The sequence below is a fragment of the Ornithodoros turicata genome, unplaced genomic scaffold (genome assembly GCF_037126465.1).
Source record: "Ornithodoros turicata isolate Travis unplaced genomic scaffold, ASM3712646v1 Chromosome88, whole genome shotgun sequence".
Lineage (NCBI taxonomy): Eukaryota > Metazoa > Arthropoda > Arachnida > Ixodida > Argasidae > Ornithodoros > Ornithodoros turicata.
Window position 1 is genome coordinate 194609 of NW_026999396.1, and position 11107 is coordinate 205715.

General features: G+C 42.9%; 1 long non-coding RNA gene across 5 annotated transcripts; it reads left to right on the forward strand.

Moving 5' to 3' along the window:
- The first annotated feature begins 562 nt into the window (after positions 1-562).
- LOC135374646 (uncharacterized) lies at positions 563-8647 on the forward strand. 5 transcript variants are annotated; one of them, XR_010417045.1, is made up of 5 exons: positions 563-2785; positions 3352-3382; positions 3579-3779; positions 4946-5153; positions 8552-8647. It is a non-coding gene; the product is annotated as an uncharacterized LOC135374646 (long non-coding RNA). The 5 variants fall into 5 exon arrangements; XR_010417044.1 differs by having other exon boundaries at positions 563-3382; XR_010417042.1 differs by having other exon boundaries at positions 3352-3779.
- Positions 8648-11107: the final 2460 nt, after the last annotated feature.

Here is an 11107-nt window from a genome sequence, read left to right on the forward strand (position 1 = left end):
ACAATACACATCGTGCAGTTGGTAATACGAGGCGAATGGGAGCAGCTCCTTTTGATGACGCGGTCCGCCTCCAGGTGGGCCGTGTGTTTGAACGCGCTGCCCGTCAAATGCCCGACGAGGCAGCAGTCGTCAGGCACTTGTGGTGCCGTTTCCGCGAAGTTTTTTTTTTTCTTGAGGATTACATTACCTCAGCCATGGCTTCCCTTGAGATAGTGCCTGAAATACAGGAAGGTCGGACAACCAATCACACCATTTTCATTCTCACTTACATCTTTCATTCTCTCACCGATTCACATATGAGGCTGAGCGATGTGGATAAACGACTAAAACGGTGAGTGAGAATTAGCCGAGGCGGCCGACAAACACTCGTTGTCCGTCCACGTCGAACTTGTTGTACTCGAACTGAAGGGAAGTCAGAGGACTCAGGTTCGATACTTGTCGTCAGCACCTTTTCCCCGTGTTACACGTATCTTAATTCCACGTATCTCACTTTGTATTTGGGGCAGCAGCTATCCTATTGATGTGTTGCTTCACGATGGCGTTTATGTCCATACTGCCTGAGTAGTCAAATTTTGTAGCCCACCTAGCAGTGCCTATCTAGCAAAACAATTGCTAGATACGCTAGCTAGCGTATTTAGCATCAACAAACAAGACCGCCCCCGTCCCCGCCCCATCCCGCTCTTGCGAATGTTAATTAGGGCTAAACCACGTGAGCGCCAGCCCACAGATACCGACCTCACTGTATCATCTGAGGAATTAACCACGTGGGCACCAGCCCACTTTCACGACTCTATCTGGTAAGCCATCCCTGCAACATGCCTTTCTTAATATTATAATTAGGTGCACGCCCTACTGTGTTGGAGTAAACCACGTCAGAGTGATACCGACCTCACTGTGTCATCTGAGGAATTAACCACGTGGGCACCAGCCCCCATATCGTAAGCCAGCCTCCAGCAAGTCCCTCGCACGCGCAACACGCGCTTCTTATTATAATTAGGTTGCATGCCTACTGTAGATTAGAAGGAACTACATAAAAGCACAGTTGCAAGATCGTATTTTAATTATGACTGAACTACCCCCCAGTCCCACTACAGCAGCACCCCATCATCTCACGAAGGTTGAACCAGCCCACGAAGCTGTCGTTATACTTCTTAATAAGTTTACCTCCACCCTCTCGCAGATTTTAAACCTGACCAGTTGTGGCTGACCACGTGGGGGCACCAACCCCTTTGCTTGCCTGTAGGATGCACTCACTGAATGTCATCTTAATTGTGTAGTTCCATCAGAATGATATACCTCTTGTTTTAAACAAACTACGTTAACAATGAATAATTAGCTTAGTTATGAAATCAGAAATGTGCCATAACCGTTCATCCATCTAAGGATCTTAGTAAAATGAAATAATAATAAGATTACGAACATTAATTCTTTATGGATAGTTGCACAATTCTTACTCGATCCTGCAAAAGCGTATACGAAGAGGGGAGTCAAGTCCTGTAGGTCCCATAAACAAATACAGAGGAAGCGTGGACCTCCACGCGAAAGCTTGTACAAATTAAACTTAAACAAAAATCTTCAGTGTCGGCTTCTGTATTTTGTTTATTGGATCCCTGCAAGGATAAAACGATAGCTCGATTCGTACATGGCACAACATTGTTCAAATATTTTTTTTCTTATTACGTTTTAAAGTCGACAAGTAGGACACCTCGCTATCGTCTACCTAATGGAAATGGTTGATGAGCCAATCGACTCCTTCCGAAGTGCGAGGAGACAGTATATACTTAAACTTCAGAGCGCTAAGAGCGTAACCGGAAATAAAAAAAAAAGCCTACAGCTCTGACCTTCGACAACCGATCGAAAAAAGAAAAATGCACCGGCCCCCCCGCCACAACATCGTTGCGAATTGCAAGGATATGGCATAGCTAGTATTGAGAAGTGATTATGGACAGGGTGCTAAGGGCGTGTAACCGACAAAAGGCTTACCGCTTCGAAATTCGACATCCGACGCATCATGGGGGAACATCATGATATTCATTGTAGAGATTTCATTAAACATGCTTGGACTTGCAGTCGACCAGGCTACCTCTCCCCATTAATCCGTTTTTGTGTACGACACGGATTAACTCTCGAGAAATGATAAGATCACTTTTCCGTATTCCATTAAGATGTTGTTGTGTTAGCGACGCTTTGCATATTAGACGACGGGATGGCTGAAGGTCACGCTGTTTCCACTCAGACTGTGATATCTCTTCTGCTGATTTGCATGAGTACACGAGCAAGTCGAATAAACGCTCGAAGATACACGATGTTATTGCAATAGCAAGCATTTGCATATAAGACAACTCGTTGGATAAAGGTCGTACCTTTTTACTCTAGCCGGTGTCGCCTTTGCAACTCGAAAACAGGAAAAATAATTACTATGCGATACATGTTGCGCCGCAGGAAAAAGAAGAAGAAAAAAAGACGCAGTATACTAATGACAGCCACCTCCATGCTGACTGCTTTGACTTCTGAACAGAGCGAGCCAGCCCGGGTAAAGCCGTAATTACCTCTCAAGGATAAACGATAATATCACTTTCCTCATCACGTCTTTGGGGCGAGACGGTCGACGCTGCACTCTCATAGGCAAACGAAGCGACTTCTATATAAGACGGTTCGTCCGCAACGCTTTCCGGACTGAGCTGGAATGTCAAGTGAATGCCACTTGATTGTTTTCAGGTGGATTCACTTGACATTCCAGCTCAGGTTTTTCCGTGCGGGTGTTTGACTGGAAAAGCAGACTAAGGTGAGTACATGCTTTTTTATCTTCTCTTGTTATAAGTTCTTCCCCTGTGAGCGTGCAAGGTCACAGCCATTTATGGAATGCATGTAGGTGAAAGAAAAAAAGAAAAGAGGTTCATTCCTTCCCGCTGCCGACATGCAATCTTTGTGATTTTAAAGTGCACCTTCTTAGATCATCGCAGTAGATGAAATGAAAAAATAAACGATTGCAAACAGTACAACATTATTTTTTTTATTTAGGACATTGCATTGCGTTGTATGTTTTGGAGGACATTGCTAATTTACAAGTCGGCTTCACCTAACTTCTACGTGCGTTGCGGGAAGTCAACGTTAGGAAATGCTCAGTCTTGCTGGATTGCTTGTTTCTTTGCATTTCAATTCAGCGGAACGGTGTTTTTTTAAATTGTTTGACTTTGGTTCTTCATAAAACATATTTTCCAGTTCATCGTCTTTGTTGTAACTACTCCGACGAGGTTGAAGGGTCATCTCACATTTTGGGCTTGTAAGATCGACTTCTTCTAAGCATTTTTTTTAGCTTCTCTTTTTCATTTCATGTTCGGGTAACAACAGAACACTTCACCTGCACGTCAATGGCAAACAGGTCAGAAAGAAAGGAATGTGTCTACCTTCATTTGTGAGATGTAGCTAGTCTTCACCCAACTCCTACGTGCATTGGGGGAAAGCCTACTTTAGGAAATGTTCAGTCTTGTTACTGCATGTTTCTTTGCATTTAAACTTAGCGAAACGGTGTTTTTTTTATCGTTTGATTTTGCTTTGACATAAAACATATTTTCCAGTTCATCTTCCTTCTTTTGCTGTAACTACTCCGAAGAGGTTGAAGGGAAGAGTTTGACATCTTCCTTGACAACAAGGCAAAAATGTGTGCTATACAATGGAGAAGAGGTGGAAAACTTTTTTTTTTCAAGTTAATCCACTCGGGATTCCAGATGAAGATTTTTTTTCTCCGTGAGAGTGTTTGACTGGAAAGACAGACTGTGGTAAGTACATGGATTTGCCCTCCTCTTTTGCAATACATATACTATATATAATGCTTTTCTATGAACATGCAAGTCATTTATGGAAATGCAAATATGAGGAACGACAAGGTTTCATGCCTCTCGCTTTCAGTGGCGACATGCAGGTCTTTGTGATTTAAGGAATGCTTTCCTAGCCCATCACAGGAAGTGAAAACGTTTGCAAACAGTTACATTTTTTTTTTATTTAGATACAAGGACAGTGAGATCACAGCCCTTTTAGATAGTGAGATTCCATAGCCAGAGTGATGTCGACCAATTGTTCTGCCAAGAGAGTAAATGTTGCCTGGGCAACGGCGAAGTTTTAACTCACGTTCTAAGCACAAACAGCATACATCTGAGCATTCGTTATCGTAATAGGTCCTTGTAAGATTGGCTGTCTCTAAGCATTTTGCAGCTGGCGTGTTTCGTTTCGTGTTAGGGTAACACCAGAACGCTTCGGTTTACCGTTTTCACTCCAAATGCGTACCACAAGCAAGTCAGAAGGGCACGAATGTACATAAACATATTTTTCCAGTTCAGCTTCTTTGCTGCAATTGCCCTGATGAAGCTGAAGGGAAGAGGATGGAAGCTTCGTTAGCTCGATGATCACCACAACAAGCAAAAACGTGTGCCACACAACGGAGAAGAGAACACACAAACATCTATCCATGTCTGTTCACTCACAATGAAATGAGAGGGCTTAGTACAAATGTACATTTTTATTTCCCTGATACATGAGCGGTGATTTTTTTTTTTATGCTCCATTGTGCACCAGTCGATGTTTGAAGAGGTCAAGTGTTAGCTTGCTGATGTAGCCTGTTAAGTAGTGCCAACCTTCAGACTCGGCTTGTTCCATGAAACATAGACTCTCGGCAGCAAGATGCATAGCGTCAACCTCGTCAGCATATGTCAAAATTTCGTCCACGTGACGTGACCATTCAGCAAGTAAGGCAAAAGGTGATTCCGAGGCAAACGTACAGGCGGTGTGAACTCTGGCATACATTGTTTTTGCAGTTTTCCAAGTAACCCTGTCAGGAGGTTGATCTGGCAGCGCTTGAAACAACACCATATCCGTCACAATTTTAAAAGCTTCCACGAGCGAAGTTCTGCCTACTTGTGTTAACCCACATTCCAATATCTCTTTGTAGGAGACGTGTTTGAGACGACACACAGGCTGCATCCGAAATTCGTGTGTGTAACCTCTTCTCCATCTGCCACACACATCTCTACCTAGCACAGGCTGCTCTTCATCTGCGTCTGATGATGACAACCATGCGCCATCAAGCCGAGGATCAACCTCAGGCCATGTTGTGTCATCGGCGGCTGACTTGTCTTGACTGGTCATTACAAACCAAGGTAATTTTCTGCAATCCACTTCTTGTCCAGACTGCCAGTGAACTGAACCAAGTACTGAGCTTCCCATTTCTAACTCGTCGTTTTATGATCTTCTCTACTTTTGGAACCTCTCTCACTCGTACAATTTCACTCTCATAAAACCCACCAATGATGTCTTCATTTTTAAGATCACGTAATAGGTACGTGTTAGGATACCCTAACTTGATCGCTCTCACCACGAAGAGTTCTGACGTAAATGACCCTAAATAACGTTTTATTAGCTGATGTCTGTATTTTGCTATTCGCACTACGTCTCCAACGCTGTAGCGCGGCTTTTTTGGTGGTCCAACCGGGCTGGGGTACAGTCTCTCTCGGAAAATGTGCTCGTTTTCTTTCTTTACGTCCACTGGTCTGGCAGAAAGCGATCTGTGTACGCGATTGTTGTAAGCTTTCACTACTTGAGGTAAAATGTTCACATATCGCTTGTGACCCTGGAAAGTGAAGATACGGTACAGTGTGGTCACAATTGTTCGCTGACATCGCTCGGCGATACTGGCCTTCATAGGAGAATTTGTATGGATGAGCCGGATCCCCCTTGCTTTCAGAAACTGTTGTACCACCTTGTTTGTAAATTCTGTTCCACGATCTGTGTGCAAAAGCTTGGGTGTCCCAATTCTTTTAAAGGCAAGTTTAAAAGCTCGAATAACCTCGGAGATCGTTTATTACGAATAGGTACAATGCAAGAAGCCGAGAGAAAGCATCTATACAAAAGAGCAAATAGCGAAAACCATCGTTCTGGTTCTTTAGACTTTGCAAATCCTTTAGGTCAGCCTGGAATAGTTCACGAAGTCCAAGTGCAATGGTTTTTCGAAACTTCGTGGGTCGCTTGTATTCCTTATGCAAACTGTACACATCACTTGTCTCCAGAAATTTAGTGACTTTGTCCTTCTTTTCGCCTATGGCTCGAGCAAGTCTCTGCACTCCACCAAAGCTGCCGACATGTTGCGGGTCATAGTAAGCTGCCATTAGTACTTCTTCCTACTGCAAACTCTAAGAGCATCGAGTGATAGATAAGCGTTGATTGTAGCTGAAACGTCTCCTCTCATCCAGGGAGGTTGCCTGTTGTGAAGTTCGTACTTCAAAAGCTCAACAATAGATGAGTGTGGCACCACCTTTCCGTGACAGATAACTCTTCCGTACTCGTCGTAAGCCAGAACCGTTGTCATCAGCTGAAGCATAGCTAATACCTTTTTATGATGTCTTGGAGGGAAGTGTGACAGTATTTTTTCTTCTTCGAAGTAGCCTCTCTCCTCGGATTTCAGTACGGTGTCCATGTGAGCTGTCGTGCGCGCTTCGCGGCTCGTGTGAGCGGTGGTGACGCACGTCGAGGTGTGGAAGCTTCACTTACGGAATGAGGTGAAGGAGTGGCCAGAGTTTTCTCTGCTGTATGTTTTTGAAGACGAGATGGGTGCACAATAAGTGCTGGTAAGTTTAGCTTGACCAATAGCGGCAAAATCCGATCAAAATAGGGTGGTCTTTGAACATTTCTTGCTTTCGTCACGAGATAGTATACGAGGTCAATTATATTAGTATTGTCTACTCGCTCACCGTCGACAATTATCTGAAATGTTTTCCTATCCCATGAGATCGTTGGTTCCAGAAGACGTAATAGGTTTTCTGATCTGATTTTATAGCCACTGCTCATGAAATCAACGACAGTATTACTTTTTTCCTCGTCTGTGTTTCCTCTTCTCTCGCTGTTGTTGAACCCAGTGTAGGTGTGCTCTCACTCACAGTGGGATGTAGCAAGGAGTGAAGATATTGGATTATCTCTTTTGCTTTGATATCGTCTGGTTCATCTTTCTTCAATATCTGTGGGATGGGGGTTCCCGGTAAGGCACAAGCTCGTATTTCTGCATCGACTACACTCCGATTGCTTTTGCTATCGCCCTTCCACCTAAAGTCGAGAGGAGACCCAGCAAAGGTGGCAAAAGGAACTGTAGAAAACCACCAGATTGTTGCAATACCTTTCGAACTTTCTTCACTCCTGTAGTGTCTCGTTTTGCCAAAAAGCGGATAGGTGTTGCATAAGGTTGCAACTGATTTCTCACTCTTGGAGCTACCTTAATGTTTCCTTTACAAAGATTCATACAAATCTCTCGAATAGCAGTTAGTTGCTCTCTCGTAGCATGTTCCAGGAGAAAATAACGTTGCTCCGGCAACTTTGCATCAGCAAAGCAACTGAAGGAAATGAATATTCTTCTTGACACGTTTCATGTTTTATATACTATTTGTCGCTGGTCGTCTGGAAATATATTAGTCCACACCCTAATTGGTCTGAACAGTTTTGGGATAGGGTCAATTACAAGGTATGAATATGGTTTCTTGCAAGCATCTTTATATATACTTGGCAGTAGTTCACTTTCTTTCGACCAAACAGTTGTCGTGAAAGTATTTGCATTTGGTCCGCAGTGCGGGCGGAACGACATAAAATTAAGGCACTGCTGTTAAACTGAATGCATCTATACAGAGGATCATTAATAAATAAATATTGTGTTATGAAAATAGCTGAACAGTTGAGGTGGTGACAGCCAGCTACATAAAAATTGCAGATTTCTTTGAGCCTTTGTTTGTCGGCTAAGCAATCATCAAATATAATTAAAGAATTTCTTACAGTATCAGATTAGTAGGAATATCCTGACTGAAGGTTACCTCTGAAAATTATCAAAGATTGGTTGTTTGTACAAGTATATGTACAATATATGATCAAATGGTTTGTCGAAGACAGCAGCTCTATGTTTAATTAGACGTGTAACAAGTGTCGTCTTTCCACTCTGGCTTTGACCTGATATGGTCATTGAGACCGGAGTGGTAAACCTATAAGGTCCAACCTCAGCCATCTTTTGCAAACGAATGAAGCATGCTATGAAATCACAACATTACATAAAGGAAGGTTACAGCAAAGACGAGCCTGTACATCACTCTCAGATTGGCTAAACTGAAATACAGACCTTCAAGGTTGTAGACATTCAAGGTTGCGCACAGCCGTGTTAGTTATCAGACCAGGAGCATTCCATAATGGAAGGTTACAACAAAAGCAAAGACAAGTCTGTGCTCTAAGCTTGCCCAAAGTCGAAGTACACACGTTCAAGGTTGTAGACATTCAAGGTTGTGCACGTAGGTATGTTGGTTACCAGACCAATGAAGTTAGATAGGACACGCTGAAACATGTCTTCACGTATAACGTTGCAAGGATGTAGACGTTCAAGGCTGTGCACACATGTTAGGGAGCTGCATGCAATCGCTATATAAGAGCGGACATAGAGAGTGGTTCTTCATTCAGAACGTCAGACTGAGGAGGTGTGTTACATATTCCTGTGGAAGATGTAAGAGTTTACAAATCTATTCTTCTCTTTCAGTTCATTCTATACAGCAAGAGGAGAAAGCAAATTGTCATCATAACAGCGAAGCCTCCATAACACAAGTAAGCTATGTCATCCGTCATGGAAAAGTTGATAAACTGAAAAAATGTGGTGACGGTGAAATTCAGAAAATGAGCAACATACCCAAAAACGAAAAGTTTGAAGTGCGGACATTCAGAAAATTGACACTATGTATGGCGAGGCCGTATACGTGGAGCTCCGCATGGAAAACGACAAGCCAGTGAAAGTGTATCTACCTGGACGCTTCAAAAAATTGTCGGAGGAAGAGCTAGAGGAAATGCGACTGCTTCCAAATCTCAAAATGGAGAAGAAAGAACGGTTTACCAAGATGGTTAAAAAAGTCATTTCGCCAGATATTATCTTCACCAATTCGAAGAGAAAGTGATGAGATATGGTGACGTGTCACTTATGTGCCCAGCACGAACGGCAGTATTATGCAACAGCATTAGGTCTTCAGATTCACTTGGCAAATGTTCACAATCTTCAAGCCCCCTGCATTCCTTTTGTGAGACTTTGTGCACACTGCGAAACTATACTAATCGGTTCGAGCTACATTACACGACAGGGACGTTAGCGGACATGATGTTACAACCTTTTTTCACGAGTACAGACAGTACATTGCTGATGTCTTACGACACTTTGGTTTCCCACTGCGCTATTTTGTATTGCTTAAAGTGGAACTTGGTCGTCACACGCCAGGACGATGAGTTACAGCTCGAAATTAGTTTCGTGCCTTCCAAAGTAGTGACAGTATGGTCAGAGGCAGATGTAGAACCTTCTATCACTCAAGTGGACTGCTGAAATAGCACAAATTTGGAAAACCTCGAAGTAGAAGGTTCAGGTTTTTTTTCTCTTTCGCATTCATGCCTGTATCATGAACATTGGACGTTTGATGCCTCAACTGATTGGATGTGCCCAGTTTGAGTTACCGCCAAGAATTTGAAGCATAAGTTTCGTTCTCTGTTGTGTGTGGACTTTGGTTTGCATGAAGATGAGCAGAACATGTGTTTTGCCTTCTCTGTAATAGCTGCCACTGCATCCTGCTACTGGTTATCGCAGGCGTAGGGCATCTTCGTACAGACCATATATTTCTGAGTATGTTTTTCCGAAAACATTCCCGGTAGCTTTCCCCAAAAGAGGTTGAAGCATTCGAAAAAAATAATGGTATCAGTATCAATGTGTACGCCTACGAAAGGGAAGACAAATCTCTGTACCCCATCAAGGTTTGTCGATGACGAGCGTGAGAAACATGTGGATCTGTTGCTAATCGACTCTCATTTTCTGCTTATCACAAATTTTAATGGATTATTTCAACCTAGCGGACGGTTTCATTGCAAGAGGTGTATGATGGGCTTCTCATCAGACAGAATCCTCAGTGATCATTTAAAGATGGTTTGCATCAGAAGGTTGCTAAGACAATTTACCCTAAGAAAGGAGAGACGGTAGCATTTGCCGGGGAACATCTCATGTCGGAAGTCCCTTTCTACTGTGTATATGATTTTGAAAGTGTTTTGTCACCTTGTTTGGAGAAACAAACGTGTATGAGGATCACTGTCCTTCCTCATTTTGCCTTTTGGTTATACGTGCATCCGACTCACACGTGTTGCAAAAGCATCTTTTTCCGTGGGTCCTAATTGTGTCACAGTATTTATGGAGCTGCTGCGGAAATTGCATGACGAAATTTTAGGATGGATACATGCTTTTGCACCTCTAGAAATGACTGAAGAGAATGAGCGTCAACATACAGCAGCCACTCATTGTAATATCTGCAAAGAATCCTTTGCTAAAAGACAAAAAGTTCGAGACCATGACCATGTAAGCGGAGAATTTCGACAAACACTATGTCAGACGTGTAACCTGAAACTGAGAGTGCCACCCAAGATTCCAATCATTGCACATAATGCTAACTATGACATGAGTTTTCTCCTGTCTCATTTACATCTGCTTAAGAAGTCAGACATCAACGTGATTGCCACCAGCTGTCAAAAATTTAAAGCAATTGACATCGGCTCTTATCGATTCTTGGACAGTTTGAGTTTCTGAACGCAAGCCTTGAAACACTGGTGAAAAATCTACGTGATAAAGGTGAATCCAACTTTCAATGCCTTCGCCAGTTTTTTCCAAATGAGGAACACTTTCAGCTGGTTGTTCGTAAGGGGGTCTTCTGTTATAACTTTGTCACCAGTTTTGAAGCCTATGATGAGCCTTCGCTACCACCTCGAGATAAGTTCTTTAACATTTTGAATGGAACCGAAGTAAGTGAACAAGACTACAACCACGCGCAGAATGTGTATGAAAAATTTCGGCTCAAGAGTCTTGGAGAGTATTCGGACTTATACCTTCTGACAGACACACTGCTTTTAGCAGATGTGTTTCAGAACTTTCGAAAGTGGACACTCGATGTGCACAAGATTGAACCGTTCATTTTGTATCCCTTCCAGGATTAAGCATGTCTTGTGCACTAAAAATGAGTCAGGTAGAACTAGAACTAATTAACGACCCCAACGCGTACCTGCACATCGAGAATGGCTT